Source organism: Phaethon aethereus (genome assembly GCF_964289735.1).
Source record: "Phaethon aethereus genome assembly, chromosome: 16".
NCBI classification, from domain to species: Eukaryota; Metazoa; Chordata; class Aves; order Phaethontiformes; family Phaethontidae; genus Phaethon; species Phaethon aethereus.
In genome coordinates this window covers 13,590,074-13,602,741 of record NC_138592.1, presented here as the reverse complement: position 1 = coordinate 13,602,741, position 12,668 = coordinate 13,590,074, and the positions used below count along the sequence as shown (strand labels likewise).

Below are 12,668 nucleotides of genomic sequence, written 5' to 3'. Positions count from 1 at the left end.
CGCAGTCTTTTTTTAGTGGACAAGAGGCTAGTGGGCACTTGGTTTTTAGGCCTTATTCTCTGAACAACACTGGCTGGCCAGTTCTTTCCCGTGTGCTGGGCACAGGGCGAGTGAGGTGCCCCCGCTGATACTGCAGCGCTACGAAGAGTCAGGCAGGAACGTTGCTTCAGCTTTGGACTTTTGAACACATTTTCTGCACTTAGGCTACTGCATGTTTTTTCCCTTTACAAAAAGTATTTAGTTGTTCAATGAGACGTAACTCACTTTCAGCTAATGGATAGCTCAGAGACATCTTTTTTTTGTGGGTAGTCACTTAAAAAAATTGAAACATTTTTTTTGGTAGGAATTCTTAACTTGCTTTATACACCATGCATTTTATAGCCTCTGGCTTTTGTGAAAGTATAGTTCAGGTGAATAAACCAGAAAACTTACTGCAGCGAACTTGATTGGAGGCGATCTCTTCTGCAATAGTAATAGGATTTTATTCATGTAGTACTTAATGTGTCTGCAAAAACTATATCCCAGGTATTTGGTCTAAAGCAGTTGTGTCCTGACAAACAAGGTTTGTTGTTTTCCCAAGATGATGGAGGATTTCCAGCTCTCGTCTGACTTTGGACTCTCCCCAGGACATTAGAAAATCAGGTCCAGGTTTTATTCAAGAGGAAACCAGCAACAGTGACTTTATTCAGCAAAAGCTGTAAGCAGTCTGTGCACAAATGAAAGTTCTCTGGGTGTAAACACTGTGAAGTCTTTTTAAAGGCCCTGATATATCAGGCACAAGATTCGTTCTTACTGATGAAATATTTTGATTAAGTTGGAAAGCAAAATCACAGCGTAAAGTCATGTGCCCCTGAGTGAGAAAGGGAGCAGGAACTCTCCAGCAAGGGTGGGAAGGGGGATGATGTTAGATGATGAGGATTTCATGGGTTTAGGGGAACTGAATGGCTTTTTTGAATGAAAACATAGGACGAATCCTTTAGGGTTTAGGTGATATGAAATGTATATAGTCGAGATGCAGAAAGACTGTCAGGAGGGAGTTCTGGGACCGAGGGGCAGTAGGCCTTTTACCTCGCGGGCTCGGCTTCCGCACCGCTCCGAAGTAGAGCGTGTGCTGCTGTGGCGGTGGGTGGTGTGTACCCGTCACCTCCACGGAGCCGGTGGGGTGGTGCAGCTTGGTCATCCCACCCGCGCTGAAGCTCCTGTGGGCGTCTCGCATCCTCGCAGATGCGAGGGCACGCTGCACCCAGGCAGCCTCAGCCATGGTGGTACCCCCGCTATGGTACCAGCTCTGCCAGGGCCTGTCCTCCCCGTCGCCGTTTCCCGAAGCCACGCCTGTGAGATGGGCCTGGGTCCTTACCGTTTTATCTCGGGCTGTTAGAGTAAGGTCGGGACAGCAGGTCTACTCTTCAACTTCCAGCTGCATCACAGCCACGTAATATTCATGAGAACTTCCACCTTGTCTGCCTTTGCAAAGCTACTCAGGAAAATACGTTCCCTCTTCCTATAAATACTAATATGCAAGACGGCATCTTAACCACTAAATTCCAAGCAAATATTTTGCATGTAAAAATTTATTTTCTTCACTCTGTTATCTAGCTGCAAAGCTGACCATTCTTCTGCTAGAATATAGCAGAAGCAACTTGGCTTTTTTGCTGGCTGAAGCAGTTCAGGTGGATTTATTTGCTATTACTTAGAACATTAAACCAAGGATTTTTACACTGGCTTCAAGAACAATTTCTTGCTCTCTTATTTATGACAGCTGTGCATTAGTGGGGGACCTGGGTTGTCTCCCATTCTGTTTTGTAAGGCTGAAATAGACTTGCGGCAGTTTTCAAAATCTTTGCAACTGGCCAGCCTGTATTTTGGGGAATTATGCTAGACAGGAAGGGTGGAGGTATTAATTTAAAAAAAATAGAAAAATGGGTTTGGAAATTGCACAGCCTATTTCCATCTTTCAATTACTCCATACAGCAGCTTTTTAATCTTTCTGGTGGGAAAAATTCAAAGTTGGGACAACTTGATGGCATAACTGGAGACACCACTGTAAAAACTGCAATCAGAGTCACAGTTTTAACACACGATGCCAAAAAATGATTGTACCTTCTATTGTAATGCATTCTGCCTTTCTGGCATGCTATGGCAAGTTCATCTTAGTGTATGAAGAGCATGGCGAGGTGCAGGAAATCAGATTATTTGAAGATTAGCAAAGCATACAACTCTTACATATTTTATTCATGGGTATTTCATGTTTGAGATGCCAGATTTTTGAGTTCTGCTCCAAGTCTGAAAATTGAAAGATCCAGGCGAAAAAAGGATGAAACAACCAACACATAAAGTTTGGTTTACGGATGCTTGTGTGAAAGAGGAAAGATAGGCCAAACATTTGGGTCCTGGATTGTGTCAGAACTGATTTACAAGCAGGTTCTCATCCTTAGTGCTCTGTGATTCCTTCATTGAAAATGAATTTTTAATTGTTTATGTGAGTTTTCACAGGTTGAACTTAGGATAAGAATGCAGCTCTGGGCTTGATTCGCTTATTCTCTGCTTTTGAGGTGAGCATGTGGACATGCACTTAAAATTCCCTTGGCAGTAAAGGAAGCTAAATATGTGTTTGAGTGGTTTGGTGAGCTCAAAACATTTGCTTAGGTGCTTCCAGTTGGTGTACTGTATGAAATATTCTTCCTGACGGTAGTACTTTGATGCTGTGTATTCAGGTGCGTGACCAGGCTCCTTAACAGTTTTTGTTCCTTATGAATATCAAGACCTTTCGAAGACTTTTCCCGTGGCCTGCTTTGGGGTTTAAGCTGTAATCTGAGCAGTCCGTGCTGCTTTGGCTTCTGTGTTGGTCATCTTCTGCCCGCTGCAGGGTTGATCATTCTGTGGAAGCTATAAATAGGTACCTCACTCGAATTAGCCGATCTGACGCCTTTTACCCCTCCGCCTCCTATGTGATAACCTGTTTCAGTAAGGTAATGAAAAAAGTGCATGCTTTAGTTTGTTTTATGAAATAAATTGAAGCTTTTACCACTGGTTGTTGCTTCTAACCAGTGAAGCAAGCGTGCTCCCCAGCAACCCTGGGTAGTACAGGGGCTGCTCCCCACCCGTGTGCCTCCATTTCCATCGCAGCAGGCGGTCAGGGCAGGCGGGTTCCAGCTGAAAACTGCGCTCCTGCTTTCCTTCCCTACATCCAGGAAGATTTATTTTCTTGTAATGCCTATAGATATCAGGTTGATTTGACCATATTAGCAGAGTTCACTTCAAGCAATCAGGGGCATACAGTCTCTAATATTGCACTCCTTAAAAAACCACAGCAAGCAATAGCCAGAGGGGAGCTGTAGAGGGATCATGCCTCTCCTGTTCCCTTCCAAGAAAACAAGCAGCTCATAATATATATGGAAAAGGAGTTCCTTATATTCTTACCTTTCGCACCCAAGTGAGAATTGTACTGGAATGTGAAGATGGAGGTGAGCTACACAAAATATTTGCGTGCTTTGATGTAAAAACACAGAGCTGAGTCCTCCACTTCCAACACTCTTAGCTTTGAACTTGAAATAAAATATATAGCCCGCATCCAGGACCCTCGTTGTTTATGGTTTGCACTCAGCTTGATATCAGCCTTGGAAATGTAAGTGGCAAGTGTTATCAGACAGTGATGTTGTAGGCAGGAGTGGGGACTGCGACAGTTTTCATGTGACTTGCAACCTGAGCAGAATCTCTACAGCAGGAGGAATATGCTATTTACAATTATACAAAACAACAATTATGTTTCACCTTTGGAAAGCAAAAGAAGAGATCTTTAATGTCTGCTGAAACTGCAATTTTGCCAAGATAAAATGTAGAATTAGTAGCAGAAGGTAAGGATTTTTGCAGCAAAAACAATAACATGCTCTTTGCTGTTGGGTTTCAGCTGACAGTGGTGCTACTTTATGATTTACTCCCTGTATTGCATCAACTTCTTAAAATATTTGGTAGTTGTCTGTGCAGTGGTATTCCACTGAATTTTACCACATTTTACCACTTTCAAGTGTGGTTCTGAGAATGACTCTGAGCAAAAGGCTCTGGGGAAGAAAAGAGCTGATTTTCATTCTTAAGTAAATTTCGGGCTGAGAGAAGGTGTTGGATTGTCAGGTTTGAGTTCGGCAATGCTAAGCGTCGGTGTTCAGCTTAAGCCTTCATCCTAAGAGATGTCACTGACGAGGAGCGGGCCTGGTGTGCAGTGAGTAGGGAGAAACCAGATCATGCTTGCTGGTGGCGCTGGGCTGACCTGTGTAAGGGATACGTGTATAATTTTAAGGACATCTTGCTAATCCTCTTGTTGTCAGGTCCAGCTAGAAGGTAGGAAGGGAAAGCGGTGGTTGGGAATGACTGTTCCTTGCTGTTCTTTGCATTGAAACCTGAAGCTGCTTTTGATGTTAGGTATCTTGTAAGTGATACACAGGTTCAAAAAGATGCGTTTCAGAAACTCAGTGTTGACTAAGTGACAGTAATCCAGACGACGTATGAACTGAGGAGAGGCCTTGCAAAATTTCTGGAAGGTCAGTGGTGGCTGAAATGGTAGCAAGTGAGATGCTCAGTAAAACACCTTCAGCTCGTACACCCTCTGGACACGCTGGAAAACATTTCCAGGAGACACCATGAGCTAGAGCTGGCTTCCTTCCACCACAAAAAGTCATTTGCACAGTTAATACACATTACCTGTGGCTTCTTAACACCTGGCTTGGGGAACACCTCTTCCCTGAGACAGTGGCTCGGGAAATGAAGGAAACGTTTGGGTAACTTCAAGTTCAAAGATATTTCTGTCAGACTTTAATGCATCAGTTTATTTTTGTTTATTTTTGGGAAATGGGGGAAAAATGAAGTTTGCTTGTAGGCTTTATTACAGCGTGGAGTGGAATATGTAAAGCAAGATTTAAAACTAAATACCCTATTGTTTCCCAAGGTATTTTCAGTCATGAAGCCTTTCGGTTGGTTCCCCCTCCATCTGCGATGCTGAAGCCTCTGAAACACATCCAGTGCTCTCCGCCGATACCCAACTCCCTTATCTCTGCACTCTTACGAATTGCATAATGATTTCTAGCCCTGGAAAATCACGCTCTGCCTGTGACAAACTTCTTTCTCATCTGTTTGTGAAGTTTTGTGCCGACACTGTTATGAAACTGAAGCAAATGGCATAGGAAGGCGTGGGGGGAGTGACAGTTTTCTGCAACCTGCAGGTGCTGGGCGGGCAGGACCACAGCCTGGCAGTCAAGGAGATGCTCTGCTTTGCGGTGGAGTGTGAATGCACTGGTGCTGGGCTCCACGCACCTGAATATTGAGCTTCTCTAAAGTGGCACCAAGTCGGACTTAAACACCACTTAGTCAAGCTTGTACACCACTGAGCCTGCCTGGTTGTCTTCTGGTTAAATAGAAGTGATTCTGCTTCAAGAGAGGATTGGAGTTGGGGAGTAGCCCATCTCTCTGGTTAAGTGGTTTTCAAAATGAGAGGCCCCTTTAAAAAAGGATGAAAAGCTGTGACTGATCTGCAGATTTCAATTTCTGTGATGCCAGCAGCTTTATTTTCTTGTTTTGATGGTTTTGATATCAACATTTTCTATCAGCTCAAGCGGGCGCCGGAGGCGGTGGCAGGGCGCGGTCCCGCGGGGTTGGGGTTGTTCCAGCCCCTGGTGCGGGCTGTGACTCCGGCTAACGGGCTGCGCGGGCCGGCTGCCGCCTCATCTCGCGCTGGCTGAGCAGCGCTGGTGGAGCTGGCGCCTGCGGCAGTCGCTGGGGATCCTCATTCCCGGTGCCCCTTCCGCAGGCAGCCCGCCCCCGTGCCCCCGCGTGCAGCATGATAGGATAAGAACCAATGGATAAAAAAAGTCTTGATTCCAGGTCTTGCTTCACAAGACAGGAGTGAGTTCAAAAAACAGCAGTATGGCAGGAAAATCTTCCTTTCTGTGGAAGACAGGGTGTCCCTGCAGACCCCCTGGCAGGGTCACGCATATAGTGGCTGTGTGATCTTCCTAATTCTGACTCCTCTCTTATCCATAGCAAGAGATGGTTTCAGTCTTGGGGCTTTACTAAATTAAAATAAAAAAAAATATTTAAAAAAAAAAAATTGCTGCTATGTGTGAACTCCAAAGCATCACAAGACTTTAGGGGCTGTATGAGGGGTGTGGAGAGGCAGAATGAGCTGTTTTATAAAGATAGGGACGTAAAATGTCAATAGGAATGTTAGGGGATAATGTAATGGATTTATAAGTTTCAGCTGCCTTCCCCAAACTGCTATGCAAGGCTGTCACTGAAATGGAAAATACATAGAAGGTTGCATAATGTATCTACAAAGTAGTGTTTGATTTAACAGCAGTACTTACCATTTGCATTGAAACAGGCTGCAATTGCTAAAATCAGAGGGGAAGCTTAAAGTCCTAATGTTTGATGGTGAATATGGTTGTAAAGAACAAATTCTGCTCGCTGTGGTTGATTAATTCTATATGACAACAGAAGTAAGATAAAATGCAGTGTATACTGGGATCAACTGCTGTGGGAAGAAACATATGAGCATTTTTTTTTTTGCCTTGACTGGCAAGCTCTCAATCCAGAGACATTAGAGTTTGCTACCCTCAGTTTTAAGGTTATGAACACATGAAATCCTGACAACTCAGTTATTCATCAGTGTGAAAGCTTACTCAAATGTATGAAATGTATGGGAAGGCTAAATGGATACATCAGCTGTGATTTGAGCAGAATATTCTGTCTTGTTAATTTATTTATTTAAGTGGATTAAAAAAAATCTAAATAGCCATCCAGGGTTCCCAAAGGATTTTAGCAGCAGAGGGCAAGAAGGACCATTACAATGAAATGATGAGATCTTCATCAAAATTTGTTCTTATATTAAGCTTAGGGTCTTATGATAGTGCCATAATACATTCTTCTAAAGGAATGTCTAAACCTGAGGAGTAATTTATCACATCACTTGATGGTCCGTTTCACTGTTTAATTATCACATTTTTAACAATATATACCCTTTTTTCTACAGGGATTTTTTTTTTTAACCTCCAGTTTTCAACTGCAGTTACTGATATTTCTATTTAAAAAAGCGCGGGACAAAGCCCCCTTTGCCTCCACCATGCAAAGATGGAATAAAATTCACCAGACTTATGTTATTTCTATTTTCTAAGCATGGTGTAGAGATCCAGCAAGCACCTGGGCGCTGGATGCAGGGGAGCTGCTGAACCGCTGAACGTTGAGTCAACTTCTTGAGCAGATCGTGAAGTCCTTGAGGAGGTTTGTGCCCTGGTCCATTGCTGATACTAAGACTGAACAGGCATATTCAAGATATGACTGATGAAACATAATACGTCTTATATGAATGTATAATATGTTATTGCATGTATTATATATATATTAAAAATATATATAATATAATATATACTGTAACATATTCCAGTACCACAATCTCCTTTTGCTTGTGTGGACACATATAGTTGCCCCTGCACTTGTGGGGTTAAGCATGTTTGGGTTTTTTAATTTATTATGTGTTTTCTTCTGAAGAAAGATTTGCAGTGGAAAATAGCCTTGTGCTTCCCAGTTAACACCTCTGTCTTTCCCTTCACCATGAAAGTTTTGTAAGTGCTCATATTGTAATAGAAGTTTTACAGTCACAGATGATGACAGTTAGCAAAGGATTCACATTTCCCTAGAAAATTGTGTTCAGTTAGGTACTGTGAAAGAGAGAAGAGCTGTGGTTATGCTCTCAATATTGTATCTTCATCTTTGTGTTTAACGTAGTATTTGCTCGGTGATTTCAAGGAGTTAATACTCTGAACTTTTAACATCGATAAGAAACAGAGGGAAGGATGGAATAAGAGGGGGTGCTTCTGGTTAGTGGGGACTGAGAGTGCACTGGCGTAGATTGGATGTCTGCTTAAATGACAATATGGAGTGAACTCGCTAACCGTCCCATTTCTTACACTGACTGGTTCTTATTTTACTCTCTGTAGTCTATCCCAGCAATTATATATCACGGAACACTTGGAAATCAAATATATAAAGCCTTTTTGGTAGTTTCCAGTAGATGTGAACTTGTATGGTTGACCTGTTCTACATTTTACAAAGAATTCGGACTCATGCAGCCAAATTTTACACAGTTGACCAGGGATTTGAATCATCTGTGCACCTTCCGAGTAAATCATTCCTGTCCAGGTGGGTGGATGTTGGGCTCAGTGTTTCGTCCCTCCTGTTCTGGGGGAACGTGGCTATTCTTTATCCTTCTGAGTTCCTTTGCCATCTGACTTTCTGATTACTTCAAGTCTGCTGCTGTTCTTGCTTCAATTTGAGAACCATTTCATTCACTCAGTGAAGGAGGTTCCAAGGAAGATTTAGGATTTATTACTGTATGTTTCTTGGTTTTGCTGTATTTCAGCCTGCTCCGTTCTTTGCTGTGATTAGAACCATAGTGGTGTTGGCCTTGGGACCATCAAGTTGCCCTGGAGCCGATACGTAAACTCTATATTACATTCCTCTACTCTGGACAGCTGTTCCAGTTTGCAGAGGAAAGACAACTTTCAACTTGTGACAGCTGCCTGCTGTGCGGGAGATAACCTGGAAGCTGGTTAAAAACCATAGAATTTCAGTCTTGTGAGAAATTTCCTCATCTTTGTATTTGCATTTATTCTGCATCAGAATAAAACCAAATATTTTGAGAGTGAAATTCTTAAATATATTTTTGAGTATTTTCTTGTTTGTTTTTATGTCTAGGTTTTTAAATGTTTAAATTAATATTATTGCTTCTTCTTTTTTCAGGATACAGAATTGTTATATGACATGGCTTGTCTTTAAAATAGATTATTTTAAAATAATTTAAAACAGCTGCTTTCCAGTGATTGAGTCATCTCATTTTCTAGATTAGAATCTCTTGTTTGTTTTATGATGAAATGGTTTGACACTTGGAACAAGAAATTAAGATAAATACTCAGCATATCAACTAGAAGAGCAGGTGTTTTTTTCAGCATCCTTCTTACTCCAGGAAAGTGCCATATTTCTTCTCCAGACATGTGTCTGTGCATTTATAAATTACTCCAGAGTTGGAAATTTCCATAGTTTTCTTCTTGAAATTTTTTCAGTGTCTTATTCCCTGAAATTTCTCTTGCTTCAAACATTTTAGTTTAAATCGATTAAGGAGAAGAGTGGCAGCTTCATAGCGTCTTCATTTCATCTGGTTCTAATTTGATACATGATACATTTATACATGAAAACCAACATATAAGTGATATGTTACAGCATCTTTTCTTTCTATAGGAGACACCTTCTGACACAGAGACATGCATACACACAAAGGCATGCGGTATAGCTCTTTGCAGATATTCCAGGGAGGAAATACCAACAACTTCAGTAAACGGAGGTGACCATGGCTATGAGAAAAGTTGCAGAGCTGGATGGGGAGCCTATGGCTTGAACAGTATGGATGTGTGCGGGTCAGCAGGGAGCAGCCGACCAGCGCTGCGGGAGGCTCTGGGGGCGAGGGCAGCCGTAACTGTAGCTGAAGGCGCAGCTGCTTTAGCTATACTGGGAGGCCCGCAGAGGAATAAACTGAGACAGAGCTCTCGGATGTTAATCCGCACTTGGCGTAGCACTAATATCTAAGAAACAGCAGATATCTCACTTGAAAGAGAAAAATTATTCCTTTTTTTTTTCTTTCCACTGAGCTGGAAGAGACATTGCCTCCTTTCCCAAAGAGAGTGCTCTGTTTTCAGGGATTCTTCATCTGTTTCACCTGTGGTTTTGCTGCTTAACCATCAGCACTCTGATTACAGACATCCATAGAATCCCTCAGCCACAAAAACGTTTGTGTAGAGGAGCATAATAGCCCTCATGTTATAAATGGCAAAAGCTTACCGTTGTCGTGACGAAAGTCGTCGGCAGAGGTGGGCTCGCAGCTCGCAGGCTCTCCCGGCCGTGTCCGCAGGTGCTTCCCTCGCTGCTTCAGTCTTTCAGAGCTCTTCTCGTGGAAAGCAGAGAAGAGTTCAAGACTAACGAGAGCAATAAACTGGTAACCAGCTGTACCTGCAGGCACTAGGATGCTTACCAGTCCCTTAAATATTTCTGCTTATGGATCAAATGAAGCTGGACTACGTGCCCGATTTTGGACTATTGTTTTCCTATTCTCTGGCTTGTATCCACATACTGTTCATGTATCGAATGTAATGTTTTGGGGACAAGGCTTGCTTTCTCTAAATGTCTGCACATCATCTGGTCTTGACAGGGTTCATATCTATTGGAATAGAAAGTCTGCTGCAGAAACAATAATCTCACAATTTGGCTATGCCACAAATCTCTCTTTACTGTAGTTTATATGTCATGGAAAAAAAAAAAGTTTTGGGGCATAGTGAAGTCTGATTTGAGCGAGCAGTCTTTCTGAAAATTGACCCATACTACCATCGGAAATCGTGGATGTACTCTCTCCCAAGCATAGTTTTCTCCTTCGTCTCTTATGAGTTGACCCAGGTTGTTTTAAGTCCCTTGCACTCATATTCTCTGCTATAGTCAACAGAAAAAAAGGAGGACTGTTGTGTTTGTTTGGTTTTTTTTTTAAATCAGTTAGCTTTTTTTTTTCCCTCTCTTGAAAGCTTTCCTAGCTCTATTTGCCTTAGGGGATAGTTTTTTTAATGAAGAAAAATAACTCTTTTTGTAGCAATTTTAAAACTGATTAAGGTAGTTGAATATTTCTATGGAGATGAAGGACAAGTGCATCTTCCACTTATGTTTATAGCCTTCTGTATAATATCCTTGAAAATAAATACCACTGATTTCGCATAGGCTACTACCTAGGCATCCTGTGAATGTGGTTTTCAGTGGCCCAGCAGTAGGAAGCTCCCTCTCTTTTTCTCAAACTCCTATTTTGCTAATTCCTCTTTGGTATTTTATAGAATTGCTATTTCTCTAGCACTTGATTTGCAAATAGAGCATACCGATTGCATCGCTTCATTCCTACCTAACATTAAATAAATTTTTCTTTCTGTATTTGGCTATGGCATTGACTGGGTCATGTCTCTTAATTTAAGGTTTTTGATGCTCACTCTAACTCTGATGGTGTTTTTACACAGATTCCATTGCCTTTGAAGCAGCTTGATGCAATAAGAACCATCAAAATATTGTCCCGTGCCATGCTGCATTGCATGGTCCTCACCTTACCTAAGAAAAATGAGCGAGTGTAAAGATTTCTTCTCCCTGCATTTTTTTTTTGTTTGTTTTAATGACAGATGTGTTAGGATATCTCTCTTTCTCGGGTTTCTGGTAAATAACACAAATTTAAAACCTGGTTATAATTCCTGGAAAAATTAGTAGGTTTTTGATGAAATCACCTGCAAGCTCTTTAGTTATGATTCCTTTCAGTTCTGCTTTTGTAATGTCTTGCTGCTCTGTGGGCCTGGTGTAATTCATGGCCCTTCTCTGCTATGCTGCCTCATCTTGGGTGTCAGCTCTGTCTAAATTGTTCTTCTCTGTTCAAATAATAGGATTCACATGCTCACACCCTTCTCTGGTGTCAGTAGCATCAGTCTCTGTCTGTTATTTATCCTGTTTTTATTAAAGCCCCCCTTTTTAAACATTGTAATTTTTTTTTCCCCCTCAAAATGCAACATTTTCCTCCTGTCATAAAGCAGGCAACTTAAAAATTTTCAAAAGCTCTTTCAGCAAAGCTGGGAATTAGATTCTTGTGGAGTCCTTCATAAAAAATTGAAGACTTCTTGTTATTAACATACATTGATTTATTCATAGTGTTTCATTACAAAAAAGCGAGGATCCCATAATATCAGGAAAGGTTAGGAGAGCAGTGGAGCACGTTATATTATATTGACAGCTCAGCTGAAATTGAGCTGCCTTTGGATTGAATTTGGAACACAGGCAAGGAATTGGCTGGTAAATAAGTCATGAGTTTTACTTGCAAGTGTCTGTATATCAGCAGGGTTGCCACGGGTAAGCATAATGGAGCTCGAGCAGAATTTCAAAGGTATGCTTTCAGCTTGGAGTCCTCTAAAGCTGTGTTCGCACCAGCAGCGGGTGTATTCATGAACGGCGCTCCAGGTCTGTAACCCCACTGACTTATTCTCTCAGGCAAAACCCAGGCATGGTACCACATGTAAACCTGCAAACTGAGGCTAAAAACAGGGGGAGGGAAATGATATCAGAAGCTGGCTTACAAGCTCAGAGAAGAGAAGGGCTTTTGTCTAAAGACTTGGTGATATTTATTTCATTTAAACATGCTATTTCATTTTGGTGTATTCTCTTCAGCACAGGAAAAGACTTCCAAAACCTTTGTTATCGGTAAAAGGCTCCCATTGTTTTCAGCTGCCTTTTGAGAAGACCATTTGTCAGAAGGAAGAAATACTTGATGGAAAATGTATCCATGTTTGCACCAAAAGTTTTCGTATGCTGTGGGGGATTGTGTGGGAAATTCTCATGAAAATTCTGCCAGTTGTGCTGTGTGCTCTGGTTTGGCTGCAGAAGTTCTGAGGTTCAGAACAAAAAGCAGGTTTTTGCATCTTTTGTTGTAAATCAGCACATGCTGAGGTTTCAGAAGAGAGAAGAAATTATTTTTTTCCTGAGTAAAGTCTTGGAAAAATTGTCATGTCTGTTTGACAGCATCCAAATACAGAACCGCTCACTAGAGATATTGAAGTAGTATCTGT

At 41.7% G+C, this 12,668-nt stretch overlaps 1 protein-coding gene across 3 annotated transcripts in view; it reads left to right on the top strand.

The window, feature by feature from the left end:
• The window catches only part of PTPRT (protein tyrosine phosphatase receptor type T), a gene marked incomplete at its 3' end in the record, with an annotated part of 341,057 nt that overhangs the window by 209,644 nt on the left and 118,745 nt on the right, over nucleotides 1–12,668 (top strand). The gene's annotated exons all lie outside the window — the stretch shown is intronic.